At 38.3% G+C, this 9,672-nt stretch overlaps 1 long non-coding RNA gene across 1 annotated transcript; it reads right to left on the reverse strand.

Moving 5' to 3' along the window:
• Positions 1-821: 821 nt before the first annotated feature.
• On the reverse strand, positions 822-9,132 carry LOC141445268 (uncharacterized). The gene is made up of 3 exons (XR_012453308.1): positions 9,047-9,132; positions 4,453-8,739; positions 822-1,027 (listed from the first exon to the last, which is right to left on the reverse strand). It is a non-coding gene; the product is annotated as an uncharacterized lncRNA (long non-coding RNA).
• Between the last annotated feature and the right edge of the window lie 540 nt (positions 9,133-9,672).

A 9,672-nucleotide genomic window follows, 5' to 3' on the forward strand; every position in this document is an offset into this window, starting at 1 on the left:
ATTTATTTAATTTACAATCAGTCGAATCTGATACAGAATCGAAAGCTAATAACATCTAGTGATAATTTGGCATAGTAAATGTTGTTCCCACAATTGGTGGGATTCGGGGGAAATTCTTAGGGGCTTTTCTTAGTCCAAGCTATGTTCACTCAGGCTTTGAGGAGGGCTGTACTGGAGTCTCGATTCCTCTTGACTTAGGCCTCCATCATATGTGAGAGTTAGATCATTTTCCATCGAAGAAGAGACGAGGGTCGCAGCCCCTATTCCGAATTTTAGTGGCTTTTATGGCGCAAACGCAGCCCATTTAAATTTTATTTTTGTGCAGCAAGTGAACTGTAAGTAAATTTGGTTACTGAAATATTGGTTAGATTCAGTGTAGTCCACGCGGCATTATTTCTCATCCTTGTGGTTAATTTCAGCACATGAATCCTTGCATGCGGCTGAGGGTGGGAAGACCAGCGTCGAGTTAATCCTGGGCTACAGTTGATTTACTCCGGTAAGAATCATACAGATCACTTTACCTCTTTGCCACATGCTTTTGCCTTTTGCAAGTGTCTAATCGAAGCAATTTCTTCTTCCTTCCAGCGGTTAGGGTCTCATTATGATTAATAAATTATTAAGTTATTCTGATAATTATTTTTCATCTTTCGTTTACTTACTACAGTAAAGTAATTTGTGGCATGATGATGCCAATGATTTGGGTTTAGACCTTGTCTTTTGCACCTCCATTTGGGAGCTTAAGGTTTAGATAAACTCTAATTTCGGGCTAGATATTCAATTCTGTGTTCTGAGAACTAGCCAATTTTCTGTAGCTCATTGCCTTGGCTGTGCCTTCTGCAACTAGCTTTTGCCACGTCTTTTCTTCCGTTGCTGAGACCAGAAGACTGTTCTGCATCCTGTGGGACCCGTGCGGCCAGCTGAGGGTCAGCACATAGAGACAACGCCCCAGAGCATCGCGCTTGTCTCACACCGTGGTCATCCTGCGGCTGCCGGACTGGCGTCACAGAGAGGTAGCTTCTGGCCAGGTCTGTAAAACATTTATGAATATGTATTAGGAAGTATGATTTAAATTCAGTAGTTGAAAATTGAAATTGATGGCAAGTTTTGATTTCCTTAGGGACTAACACCATTAAGCTTTAATAAATTGTGAAACTAGCATATAAGAACCGCCTTCTGCATCACACCCGCTTGCGGCTGAGCTAAAACTATCTTTGTAAATTGTCTGGTAATCTACTACAAGTGGTTTCACATATTTATATTACTTTACGCTGTATAGAGTCAAAAGAGCAATAAAGATTGTGTTTACATACTAACATTTTTCCTTTACATCCTTTAGATAGAGCCCTAATTATTCAGAGCACGCCTCCAGACAATATTTAAGCATTTTCAGTGTAGCAACAGCTACTTTCAGTTTTATTCTGTCTTTCCGCATTGCCCCTTGGCTGTTACCCACACCGGGCTTGTTTTCAGTACGGCACAAGGTGGCAATTGGCGCCCAACCGTTAATTTTGCGTTATTTTGAGTGCTTTGAGTAATTTTGGCTAATTTTTTTTGTATAAATCAACTGCCATCAATTTTCAATAATTAAGATTCAGTTTGTCAGGTTGAAACCAAATATCGTCCCCTTACGACCAGAATCGCTTAAAGTCACTTTTGGGCAAAACTGAGTTAAGCATATCGTTAGAATGTACTTTCCAAGATCTACATGCTGTTGAAACCCGTTTTACTGTACGATACTCCAATACCGAGTTACGTTTTCTTAAGCTCACTTAAAGCCGATTTTTAAGAAAATCAACAGCCAAAAACAACTACGCGTTGGTTAAACAGCATTTTTTTTTATTTTACAACAGCAAAAATATTTTAATGTCAAACAAGCGATTTTGGAATGTTAAGATTTCAATAAAAATGCAATTTGAGTACTGCCTAAAAGTGCTAAAATAATGTTAGTAGGTTTCGCCTGTTGAGCATTACTTTATATTTCAATTATTGCAACAGCGAAAACAAACTAAATATAATATAGGCGATATTGCTTGTAACAATGTTTGCTTCGACCATAAGAAGCGCTACAGCCAAAATCGCTTAAGTATCGCTTAGACGTTTCGCGCTGTATTGTAAAGTAGTGTGCACTTTGTGTAGGCTAGCTTAGTCGGTTCGTACACGCTTGAAAGCACGATTCATAATAAGTAATTTTTAAAAACTTATTTAGGTAATTATAGATCTGTTCACTAACGAAAGTCTGCCCCTCCACATTCTATAATTGTAATTGTACCTAAACGTATCCGTACGACAAGTCTATGTGTGCGTAGCTCGAACTTGTCCTCGTGGCTTCAGTCGCAAGCGTACCGTCAGTCACGCACACTAAGACTAAGACAATGTGTAATATTTAAGAGGTTTTCTCGTGTACATTAATAATTAGCTGTGGAGGGGCGCGCCTTCGTGAGTGAACAGATCTATGTATAACAGCGATTCACTTGCCGTAATTTAACAGTATTTTTCTTTCTTGTGACGAGAAGGAGCATGGATATTCAGGTTTCGATGAACTAAATAAGCCGCGTATCCACTAGAGGCAGCCTCGGCCGAGCGGCTGCCTCGCTCTGAGGCCGCGCAAGTGGAGACGCTGCCAAAGGCACGGCTCAGACTGAGGCTCCTTTGAGCACGGTCAAAAAACCGACAAAATATGGCTCGGCTCGCGGTGCTCGGCCTGAGGCTGCTCTAATGGATACGCGGCTATAGAAAAACATATAACCAGATCCAACAGACCGTCAAAATGAACCGTGATTGTCATTTAGATAACCTACTTATTTACTACTTCGTATCGTAGGTACGTCGTATCAATGAAAAGCTTATCACGGCATAAAACATTTACGTAGTCACACATTTTCATTGTTCTTGGCTTAGGTAATATTAATTATCCATGGCTGGTTTGAGTAGCCACAGCTAAGACAAGCAGTGATGAAGAAGAAGACTGATGATTATTACCATTAAGGTTTTTTTCATCACTGCTTGTCTCAGCTGTGACTACGTCCGGCACACGCTCAATAACGTCTTCATCACAGGCCAGTGCAACCAGCCATGGTGAATCTCCGGTATAACATTTTTTTGTAAAAAGTCATTAAATCTTTATTTTTTAGCTGCGCTTATTGGCAGTGGATTAGTGTATAGCTTTTTAATGCAGGTAGTTTAAATTCCTCTACTGAAAGAGGTCCAACAGAGTTTGGATTCGATTTTCTGTTGCCTTGTCTTGTTCGACGGTGGTTTGCAAAGTTACAGGCCTGGTATCAAAACTCAAAAAGTCAGACGACATGTCGTAATTGATAAAATATTACCTATACAAATATTAAGCCAGAACAATGAAAATGTGTGACAACGTAAATGTTTTATGCCGTGATAAGCTATTCAATGATACGACGTACCTACGATACGAAGTAGTAAATAGTAGGTATCTAAATGACACTCGCGGTTCAGATCGACGGTCTGCTGGATCTGTTACCTATGTTTTCTATTTAGTTCATCAAAACCTGAATATCCATGCTCGTTCTCGTTTTAGATGAAGAAGAAGACTGATGGTTATTACCATTACGGTTCTTTTTCATGACTGTTTCAGTGGTTACTTTGAGCCTTGAGACGCTAAGTGCCTTTTTATTAAAATGTTTGAATAAAATATGTTTTTTGTTGTATGCATGTAATCAAAAGTTCCATAATTAAATGTATTAAGCAGCACATATGATATTAAAGGAATAACGTAATATATCTCACATATACTAGAAATATACTACTATATTTAAGACTTTAGCTCGCTAGTTTTCATTTATTTATATTTTGGCTATTTGGTACCTATTTGTTGAAATAGATTGATGGAACTCTTTCGAAAAATACAAGTTATATGTCTTTGAATGATAAAAACAAAACAGAATAATGCTACATTGCATATAAGATAGAAAAACAGAAAAAAAGCCTAGAGTCAAAACATCTTAGAAATATTTTGCACTTTTAAGCGCGCTTAAGAGGTAAATTCCGATTTGTTTACAGCCAATACCTCTTATTTGCGCTGAGACTTAACTAAAAACTTAAATTGTATAAAACATGTAAGCATTTTAACACTGTATTCGGCGAAAAATGCTTCAATTATGGACTTAAAATGATAGTTTATCCAATATATCTGCGTAAACTTGCTAGTTTAGAAGATAAAAAAAAAACGTGTCTACAGGCAAAATCGCTTATCTGCAGTACCTTTTGAAGAAAAGCCCTATTTTAACCTACTCGGCGCGAGTATAGAGTAAATAACATAGCCCTATCCTATTAAGGGATAAATTATCTAAATAGAAACACAGAGACGTTTTTAGTATAACTAGCTTTTATAGGTTTTTAGAGCATGCAAACCTTTAAATGCGTTTTTCTCGAAACTACATTTCATGCAGATAAGCGATTCTGGTTGTAAGGGGACGATATTACCTTTGAATGTAGAAGTCTAGCACATTTATGCCTTATTTCATAAAAATTTCACTGTTGTAGTTATTGTTTTCACTATTTTCACCACAAATTGATATTTATTAACATTTTTAAAGTAAAAGTAACCTATAAACTTTGTGAAAGCGAACAAACTTTCTTTGACAGTTATAAAGTGTCACTTCATAGCATAGCTTTCTATACTATACATACAGCTATATTTCAGATTATCTATGAAAGGAAACCTAGTTTTGTTCAACTAACTTCATTTTTTTTAATGGTGAAAAACCCTCTTTGGGAAACAAAATCATTGTGAAATATTGAATATTAAATTATAATATCATTTATGCTACAACATTATGACAAAATTATGACCTAGAATTATAAATTATGTGTGCATAGTGCTTAGACAGTTTGTAAATTTCTAACTGCATTTCATACCTAATAGCAGTGTATATAAACTACTACCGTTTATTTATAGCAGCATTTAATTTACTGCCATTTATTAATTACTGCCATTTTATGCAATTTAATTGTGTTTATTGCTACATTTGTGCCAGCAAATTGTGTTATTAATAAGAATTTGGGGAATGAAACATCATTCATAAATTTTGCTATAGTACTTTAATAAGAACTTATATTTTGTAAAATAACAAACATAAAACAATTTTATTGTTGAAACAAATTAAACAATAGTAATTAAAGTTTGTAAGCCATTAATTTCAATTCAATTTAGTACACAAACATCACTAAAATATGGAAAGAGTTATACAATTTTATTCACTTTTGAAAGATGAGTTGATTTATGAAGTTAAAATTAGGTCAGAAACGCCACTTAGTACTGTTGATGGGTTGAGAAAGCAACTTAAGAAGTTATTTGTTGAATGTCCTTCGGAGGCTATATTGGAAACTGACTTTGCTGTTGATTCCGAGCTAAAAACAATTTCTGACAAGTTGATTGAACTGAGGTCATGTGTTGACAGGTATTCATCAACATCTGATAGGTACTCATTAAATAGGTCAAAGGCACTGGGTTATCATTTATATCATCGCTTGTTTAGAATAGATGTTGACTTGGATGTCGCTAAGCTTCGAGTTAAATCAGAACTTTCATCAGACTTAGAGTCACTGTTGGCTATTGTTGAAACTCCAATAACATCTCCAGGTACAAATGAGGACAACCAGATGTTTTCTTCACATTCACAACAACAATCACAACAATCACAGCAACAATTTGAGTGTTCCGGCGATAAGAATGTTTCAAAATGGGGTGTTAAATTCAATGGCATCACGGACGTCAGGTCATTCTTAGAACGCATAGGTGAACTTCAGTTGGCTTTTGGTGTTTCAGATTGTAAGTTATTCAACTCAGCGGCACAATTGTTTGTTGATAAGGCACTATTTTGGTTTAGAGGCATAAGGCAGGAAGTTTCAACCTGGAACGAATTAAAAGAGTTATTATTGAGGGAATTTGATCCAATTGATTATGATTATAGGTTATTAAGTGAAATTCAGTCTAGAACACAGGGAGTGGACGAACCTATTCACATTTATTTTGCGGTTATGTCTTGCTTATTTTCACGTCGTAAGGTACCGCTTTCTGAGGAAGCCAAGCTAGAAATATTGCTGCATAATATTAGGCCCAGCTTTTCACAACAGCTAGCGTTGGTTAACATTACCTCAGTAGCGGAACTGAAAGAAAATTGTCGTAAGGTAGAAGCAGCGCGTCAACGAGCTGAAATGTTTTCGGAACCTTCCGCGAGGTCATCCTCGAACCTACTTGGTAGTGAGTTTTTGTATAAAGGCAAAGCCAAGCCCATAAATTCAGTTTCTGTTCCCACTGCCAAGAGTTCCGAAAGTAAATCGCAGTCATGTTTTGCTTGTGCGCAGCGTACGAACGTTTCTGTCAATGTTCCCAAACAATCGAATGTTCCATCCACGCATTCGCGGGAACCCATTTGTTATAAATGCGGCAAAACACGGCATAATTTTAGGTATTGTAAGGCAAAACCAAATTCCGACAAACAAATCAGATGTTTTGGCTGTGGTATGTCAAATGTCAAAATAGCTACTTGTCCAAATTGTAGTATTGGTAATAAAGCTAAAAAGGCTGGTTCACACTCTCAGACAAAAAACTGATAGACCAGAATCGTAGTAAAAAACATGTTAATAGTAAATCTATTTCAAAATTTTGTAATTATAATTCGATCGCTACGGTTCTGTTTGCACCAAATAAAGATGATGTTCGGCCATATTTAAAATTTAGAGTAAATAGTTTTGAAATTTTCGGATTACTCGATAGTGGAGCGTCAATTTCGATTTTAGGTAACAACGCTCATCTCGATTTTGTGAAATTTGGTTTTAGCATACAAAATACACAACCAACATCGTGTCATGTTGCAACTGGCGTGCAGGTCGAAACAATTGGGTACATTTTTGTTCCGGTAACATTTAATAATGTAACACATGTTATTAAATTTTTTGTCATACCCACTATTGTTTCAGACGTCATTTTAGGTGTAGATTTTTGGAAATGTTTTAATTTAGCGCCAGAAATATTCGACAACATTGACTACATTGTGACACCACAGACGTACTTTAGGAACTGTGGTATTAATTCAGAACCTGTACATACAATTCAGTCATACGATCACTTGACTACGGCACAGCGTGAACTAGCAGACGCAGTAGTGAGGAAATTTAGGGACATTTCTTTTGAAGAAAAAGGGCTAGGTAGAACTGGTTTAGCTGAGCATATTATCGACACTAGTGATGCGCCACCGGTAAAAGTGAAACAATACCCACTATCACCGGAAAAACGAGCAGCTTTAAGTGCCGAGCTCGATAGGATGCTTCAGTTGGACGTAGTTACCCCTTGCGAAAGTCCATGGAATAACCCTGCGTTATTAGTGCGTAAGTCAAACGGTGACTGGCGTTTTTGTTTAGATTGTAGGAAATTAAATTCGGTCACGAAGGGGGACTCGTATTCTATTCCGTATATTCCACAGATTTTGGACAGTTTAAAAGAAGCGAGGTACCTGACGTCGATCGATTTAAGTTCCTCATTTTGGCAGATACCGTTAGCAGAAAGTTCACAGGAAAAGACTAGTTTTTCCGTACCGGGTCGCGGACTTTTTAAATTTAAAGTCATGCCTTTTGGGTTATGCGGAGCACCTGCAAGACAGCAGCGGCTCATGGATAGGTTGATCGATCACAACATTACGAGTGACATCGAAACCGGTTTAGCCTTCTGTTACATTGATGACATTGTGATCTGTTCATCAGATTTTCAGACCCATTTGGTACTTTTGAATAGAGTTTTGGAAAAATTGAAAATTGCAAATTTGACAATTAACTTTGCGAAGTCCAAGTTCTTCAGAAATTCCTTGAAGTATCTTGGATATGTCGTGGATGAGTTCGGGTTGCGTACTGATCCCGAAAAAGTCGCGGCAATTTTGAATTTTCCCATTCCGACCACTTCTCGGGAAGTCAAGGTATTTTTAGGGACGTGCTCGTGGTACCGTCGATTTATTCGAAACTTTTCGACTATAGCCGCCCCTTTAAATAAGCTTACGGCGAAAGGGAAGAATGTTCCTGCCTTTCGGTGGTCTGAAGAAGCAGAACAAGCATTCAATTCATTGAAGAATGCATTGGTGTCGGCACCTATTTTGGCAGTGCCAGATTTTAATAAGCCTTTCGTTGTGCACTGCGATGCTTCTTCATATGGATTGGGTGGCATGCTTAGTCAGACTATCGATGGACACGAGCATCCTATCGCTTACGTCAGTCGTTCTTTAAATAAAAACGAACGAAATTACAGCGCGACCGAGAGGGAGGCTTTAGCCGTTTTGTTTTCCGTCGAGAAATTTCAGGCATATTTAGGCTCGCGTCATTTTAAGGTCATAACTGACCACGCGTCACTTAAGTGGTTCATGAACCTGGAGAACCCGTCAGGCCGTTTAGCGCGTTGGGGGTGCAGACTGTCTCAATATGATTTTGAAATTGAGCACAGGAAAGGCACCGACAACGTAGTACCTGACGCGTTGTCTAGGCTCATGAAGGTTGACGCTATTAACGCGACGAGCTCTAATGACGTTGTGAACGACCCGTGGTACGAGAACATTCTGAACGGTTGTAGGTCATTTCCTGCGAACTTTCCGAATTTTTGTATTAAGGACGGCATATTACTTAGATTATGTAAGAGTAAATACAATTTACTTAGTGAATTCGACTGGAAGGTGGTAGTGCCGAAGTGCGACCGATTAAAAATTTTGAAGGAAAATCATTGCGAGCCTACAGCCGCGCATTTAGGAGTTTTCAAAACTCATCGGCGGTTGTCTTTGACATATTTTTGGCCTGGCATGCATAAAGATGTCGTGGAATTTGTAAAGGCGTGTGATGTTTGTTCCGCCTACAAGCATTCGCAGAAACGTACTCCAGGGTTGATGGGCCAGCCAAAAGTATGTCATAGACCATTTCAAGTAGTCTCGATAGATTTAGTAGGTCCACTACCGCGCTCTCGGTCGGGTTACACGTTTTTATTTGTAGTGACATGCTGCTTTTCAAAATATACTCTGATGTTTCCATTGCGCCGTGCAACTAGTGCATTAGTTGCCAAACATTTTGAGAACCATGTTATTTTGGCTCATGGGGTTCCTGAAACCGTCATAACTGACAACGGGGTCCAGTTTACGGGTTCAGAATTTAGGCAACTTTTGAAAAAGTACAGTGTCCCAAAAGTACATTTTGGCCCACGCTTTACGGCTCAAGTTAATTTGGTAGAGAGGTACAACAAAGTTATTATGACTGCAGTAGCTTCTTACGTAGAAGAAAACCACCGCTCCTGGGACGAGCACCTGCACCGTATTCAGTTTGCCATAAACAGTGCAGTAAACGAGTCCACGGGGTTTTCTCCATTTTTCTTAGTACACGCTAGAGAACCAGTCATAAATGGGTCATTCTACCGAGACACTGATCAAGAGTATAGCGTTAGCGTTCCACGGGAGGAATATGCCGGGGAATTTGGCTGTTTAAAGACAATTTTTGAGCAGGTTAGGTCTCATCTTTTGAAAGCGCATAGCACTAACTCTAAGTACTATAATTTAAGACGTCGTTCAGCTAAATTTTCAGAAGGGGACGTAGTTTGGAAACGTTCTTACGTACAAAGTGACGCACAAAAATTTAAGATGGCAAAGCTCGCGCCAAAGTACGTAAAATGTAAAGTAA

The sequence above is a fragment of the Choristoneura fumiferana genome, unplaced genomic scaffold (genome assembly GCF_025370935.1).
Source record: "Choristoneura fumiferana unplaced genomic scaffold, NRCan_CFum_1 Sck3bRy_98;HRSCAF=283_pilon, whole genome shotgun sequence".
In the NCBI taxonomy this organism is placed as follows: Eukaryota; Metazoa; Arthropoda; class Insecta; order Lepidoptera; family Tortricidae; genus Choristoneura; species Choristoneura fumiferana.